This window comes from Camelus ferus, chromosome 20 (assembly GCF_009834535.1).
Source record: "Camelus ferus isolate YT-003-E chromosome 20, BCGSAC_Cfer_1.0, whole genome shotgun sequence".
Taxonomy (NCBI): Eukaryota; Metazoa; Chordata; class Mammalia; order Artiodactyla; family Camelidae; genus Camelus; species Camelus ferus.
In genome coordinates, this window is record NC_045715.1 from 4,250,650 (window position 1) to 4,256,649 (window position 6,000).

Consider the following 6,000-nt stretch of genomic DNA (forward strand, 5'->3'; position numbering starts at 1 on the left):
CCTGCACGTGGTGGCCCCAGGTCTTCCCTCAGTTGCAGGAATGTCACCCCAGTTTCTGCCTCCATCCTCACACAGCCTTCTCCTCGGTGTCTCCTTTCTAACAAGGACACCTGCCATTGAATTTGGGTCTACCCTAATCCGGTATGGCCTCGTCTTAACTTGATTACATCTGCAAAGAGACTATGTTCAAAAAGGTCACATTCTGAGGTTCCCAGTGAACATGAAGTTTTGAGAGACACTGCTAAACTCACTGCCCGCTGATACGGAGTGCTGTTTGATTTCCATCGGCCATCTTTCACCTCAGTCTTACCTGTGGCAGTTGAAGGTTGATAACAGCTAAAACTGAAATAGTATTTGCTGCGTGCCAGACATATTCTAATCTCTCTATGTACGTTAGCTCATTTAATTATCACTACAAGCAAGGACTATTTACCTTCTTTCTCCAAATGTAGAATAGAGGCACAGAGAGGTTAAGCAACATGTCTAAGGTCACACAGTAAGAGGCAGAGCGAGCACTTGAACCAAGGCAATGGGTCCTGTGTTCTTAACCATGCATCTTACCCCTTAAGAACTTACGGAATTCTCTTGGGTATACGCCCAGAAATAGAATTACTGGGTCATATGGAGGTTCTAGTTTCAGGCTTTTTGAGGAAATTTCATACTGTTCTCCATAATGCTGCACTTTTTTACATTCCTGTCGACAGTGTACGAGGGTTCCAATATCTTCACATCCTCACCAATATCTATTGTCTCTTTTTTAAATAAAAGCTATCCTGACAGCTATAAAACAATGTCTTATTTTGGTCTTGGTGTACACTTCCCTGATGGTTAGCAATGCTGAGCATCTTTTCATATAGTACCTGTTGGGCCATTAAAATAATGTGAATAGTTTATAATAATAAAAGGGAATGTTAATGGTATGTTTTTATTACTATTCCTTTTTTCATGATTTTTCCTTTTTATTGAAATCTAGTTGACTTACAATGTTATGTTAGTTTCAAGGGTACAACACAGTGATTTGATATTTTTATAGAATACACTCCATACAAAGTTGATATAAAATATTAACTATATTTCCCATGCTGTACGTTACATCCTCTTAACTTATTTATGTTACACATAGTAGTCTGTGCCTCTTTTAAGAGGATTACCCCTTCATCTAGTTTATCCCTCCCCCCTCCCTTCTGATAAGTGCAAGTCTAGATGTAACGTGGTCTATATAATATATTCTCAACTAGGTTTGTAAACAAGAGAAAAAAAGAAGAATTACATCAAAATGTTCACAGCAGCTCTTTTAGAAGAACTGGGTGTTTTTCCTGTCTCTTTTTTCTACCTTCCTGGATACTGCAACTTCTATAATAAGCATAAGTTACTTTTGTCATTGGGAAAAAAGGTAACATGAACATCTAAAAGGCGAACTAGCATTAATGACGATGCAAGCAGTGTTCTTACGGAAGGACTGGTGGGGGAAGAGAAGGCGGTATTAGCCCTGGCCCTCATATTAGAGATTTCCTAGAATCCAAAACAGGATGTGCAATGCACTGGTCTTCTAATCTGCTGAACTCAGGTTTGACACTGGTATGTGCTACACAAATGTCTGCTGAATGAATGAATGGACATCCCACTTAAATGAGCACAGGGCACAAACAAACGGAGAAGTCGATGTACAGGAAAATTAAATAAATGGTTTGAACAGAAAATGTCTTTCTCAGGGAACAGTTTGAAACCCCTCCCCCCTTCCTTCTTTGCTTCCAAGAAATCCCGCTGGGAGTCTGGAGACTTAATGTCATTGGCTCACTTTGCAAGGCTGTACGTTTAGCTTTACATTTTGGCTGTACATGATGGAATCGCAAAAGAAAAAAAAATTCATTAGGCTGAGGCTCAAAGCAACAGAAATTAGATTGACCTCAATAGATGTCCAAAGAAATAGCTTCCCCTCTGCACAAATGCTGAAATAAGAACCTAGTTGATTTAAAGGACAAACTGTCCTTCAGTTCAGAGAATCGGGAAAGTTTCCGTCTATATCCAAAGCTTTGCAATATAACCCCCTTCCTCCCAAGTCCTTCAGTAGGAATTCTTCTTCCTGTGTTTACAACCACATAGCATCAGTTAGCAGCCAGGATGATTTTGGGACTCTGAGTCAGGGCACAGAGCTCAAACTTCAGGACCCATCGAGCTAGTCAGATTGCCTCTGCCATGGGTGCTCTGAAGTTTATTACTGAATGTAAAACAAACATCATCTGACTTCCAGGACTGGCGACCAAAAGTTTACATCCTTTTTCATATGTCTACTCGCCCTCCCAACGACCCAGAGAACAGAGGCCTGACTGGTCCCCACAGCCAGGACAGATGAAGATGCAATTCTGCCTAAGGACTGATGATGCAAAGTCAGCCACTGGTGACCAGGAGCGACTGGCCGGCCCCTAGGGTCCCCAGCTACGGCTGTTTCCCAGATCGACCCTCAGGTGACTCTGCTCAAGGTGCTACATCAGTGCTCCAGGCGCCGGTGGGGCTCAGACCTGGGTCAGCCTTCATGGACAAGCAGCGTGGCTGTCCCATCGCAAGGAAAGGGCCAGTCCCCTTCCTCAGGTGCAAGGCTGGTGAGAGCCACACTTCACTGGCATAGCCACCTGACCAGCTTGGATTTGCCCATCCAGCGGCATTTTGGCAGGGGCTTTACGGAGGCGGCACTGAGTCAGATGCTAAAGACACCAAGACCACAGCGGACTGAGAGAGGGAGAGGCATAAACCAACAGTTACGACAGGCACGTGCTGGACGCGGGCAGGGGCCCGACCCAAACTGGAAAGCCGCTGAGGAAAGCATCTCTGAGGGCAAGGTGGCTCAGCTGCGCTCTGGAACCCAGTGCTCTCCTGGAGCAGAGAGCCGGGAACCCCAGAGAGCATGAGACGTGAGACACACCGCCTGTGTAAGGTAGGGTAGGCACTGCCAGTCTCCCCAGGGCCCTTCGGGTCTCGAGGACCACGGGGCGCACAGGCTGCAGAGAGTAGGCTCTACGGCTCAGAATCAGATCGTTGCTTTTGTGCCACAAAAAGGTGGCACAGACGCCTACGACGCCAGGGCCCTGGGCAGCGTTCGCAGGGACTGCAGCTCACTGCCGGGGGGGAAACAAAGACGCGTAAGCTGGGGAAGCCACGCTTCCCCCGGCCACGTGCCGTGAATGTTTATTGCTCCCCCAGCTAGAAGTCCCCAGGTCCTGTGCCCCCGTCTGTATTTCCACTCACTGGATAAAAGGAATTTGGATTTTTAACTGGCTTGAGAAGCTCCTTTGGCTTGGCCGACCACTCGGGTCTGGGACGGAGGAAAGGGGACCTTCAGACTGCAGAGCTCGCGTCAGAGTGTGTGTTCAGTTCTAAGAAAAGCACTTCTTTGGTTAAACTCGCTATGCCACTCGCATGTGTTACATCACTGAACTAAAACAAGCCCCAAGTCGGCAAGATGTTCGCATTCATTGAAGAAAAAACTCAATATTTGCACGTTATAAAGGTGGGTAGAGGCAAAAATAAGATCTGAGGTGGGTTAGAGGGGATCATAAACTCAGGGTTCTGTGGGGAGTGAAGAAATTAATTCTTCAGCCAAAGGCCTCCCAAAAACGCTCTTATGAAGCGAAGAGTGACAGCGCACCTTGAAGTATTATGCAGAGAGTGCGTTCTGGCAGGAACATCCCATTGGAGACCACATAACCATCTGCCTTTGAAACCTGGCAGATTAATGCCTTAGGTCTAGAAAGAGACCAGAGTCCTCTAAAAGGGCCGAAGAGAACCAAGAGGCTGTCTGGACTTTTTTTTTTTTTAATTTTATTTATTTTTCTTTGCCCCTCAAACTAGCCTATAGTACCCCATGGTTAATTTTAGAGCCCATTTTAAATTCACAGACTCAGAGCCCCAAACCAGACTCACCTCCTTCTGCCACTAGTCAAAATATTTTTCTTAAAAATTTTCTTTTTTCAAAGTCTTTTTGAACAATGATTCTCTGACAAAATGCACTACTTAGAAAGTAGCAATCTTTATGACTTTGGTTCCAATGGAGCAGAAGCTCCGGGATTACGTTTCCTTTCAAAATAAACAGGAGGCAACATTAACTGGGAGAAGGACATGCGTGTTTCATTAAACAGAGTATTCAAAACATGAAAAAGCACCCAAAATGCCGAACCCTGCAAAGTAGACAGATGGAGACGGCTCCCGGGTCTCGGGGGCATTCATCCTAAGGGGACTCTGCAGAGCCCCGAAGCCCAGTCTGCCCACGCGCCGCCCGTCATCGCAGACGGGACACCCAGCGCCCGCGGCGCCCACAGACCCGGAAGACTCGCCGGGCCCGCCGTTTGTGGGACTCTTCCCGGGACCCATTCACGACTCTCAGCGTCTGTGATCAAGGTTGCTGTCAGGAAACCCCATTTTCACACAGTAGAAAACAAAATAAAGGATTCTACCTTTAAAACACTAGCTTCTGAATTTCTCTTTAAATGTCAAAGGAAGAAAACATCAATTATCCAAGGAAATGAACTGGAAGCTGCAGCTCCTCTGTTCCAGGGAGTCAAACTGCCTTCAAAAGACAAGTCAATTTTTTCTCTCCAGCAAAGCAATTACTGTCCCCCCACCCCTCGGTGCCGGGGGTCTCGTCACAGCGGACACGCCAGTGTCATTACCCAGAGAGGAGCGGAGCCGCGGACCCTGACCGCAGGGGCTTCCCGAGCGCGCGGGCGCCTGGCGCCCTGGGGAGACACCCGCGCGGGCGTTAGGAAACGAACCCTTCAGTCAGATGCAACCCCGCCCCTGCAAGTGAGAGAGGACAGGGGAAGACTCGGAGGCCAGCGTCCTCACGAATGTGCTGGAGAAGGACATTCAACGAGAAAGGACGTTTCTGGGGTTCCTGTTCACAGACGCCCCCCCGGGGAAAGTGGGCAGGAAGAACAGCTTTGGGAACGTGGCCACGGGTACGTCAGGGACTGGTCCGGTTTGGTGCTTTTGTTCACATCCCTTCTGCCTGGACTAAGTCAGACCAGCAGCCACGCTGGAGACAGAATAACACATGAACCAGGGAGCCGCCCTACGTGGCAACGGGGGGCACGTAAAAGGTGTTCAGGGGGAAGTCATTTTAGGAAAGTATTCAAAGGCCATCACAACTGTCTTTCTGGTCTAAAATATTTTCCTCAGACTGGCCTGGAGTAGTGAGCTTAAACATCTCCTAGTCTGGTCCCAGGGACAGTCTTTCCAAGATGCCTGGCAAGGGAGACTCAGAATCTCAAAGAAGCAGGTGGGACCCCTGTTCAGGACCTTCCCAGAAGAAGGGCACTGAAAGTCTGGACCACCCCCCAGCTTGCTGTGCTCATGACAAGGGAACGTACCTTCCAGCTTCAGGGGCAGCGGAGTAGTGCTGGGGGGGGGGGGGGGCAGGAGTAGGGGTCTCTGCCAAAGGCAGCAGCACTGGCACAATGAACTCAAAGCACAGCAGGGGACACCAGTGGGGCCCACGGGAGAGGGACGGACGGGCGTAGGTCAGGCTGTAGGCAGCTCAGCATAGAGAGTGTTGAAAAGAGGAGGGTTTGGTGCCACGTTTTTTCACCTTGTCATCTAGGTCTTGATGACATACCATACGTTGCTCACTTTTGTAATAAATTTGCATTTTATGAGATCTGAAACAAAGAATGGTCCTTTCTTTCACTTAAAACAGCCTGAAAAAGAGGACGAAAGCAGCCCTGATACCAGGGATGGGGCTGAAAAGAAGCCTGTGAGCCTGGGACTGTGTGAGGGAAGGGTCAGAATTGCTTTGGAATAAATTAGACTTTGTTAAAGAACTTCAGGAGACGTCACTGTGGGGGCGTGTAAAGGGAAGCCCAGGCCGGGAGAAGACGTGCGCAGTAGAGAAACCCACCAAAAAGCTTGTAACAAGGATGCAGTCTAAAACTCCTTCAAATCAGTAAGAAGAGATAGTCAGGTTTTAAAATATGAACAAGAGACTTGCAACAGCTCTTTACAAAACAA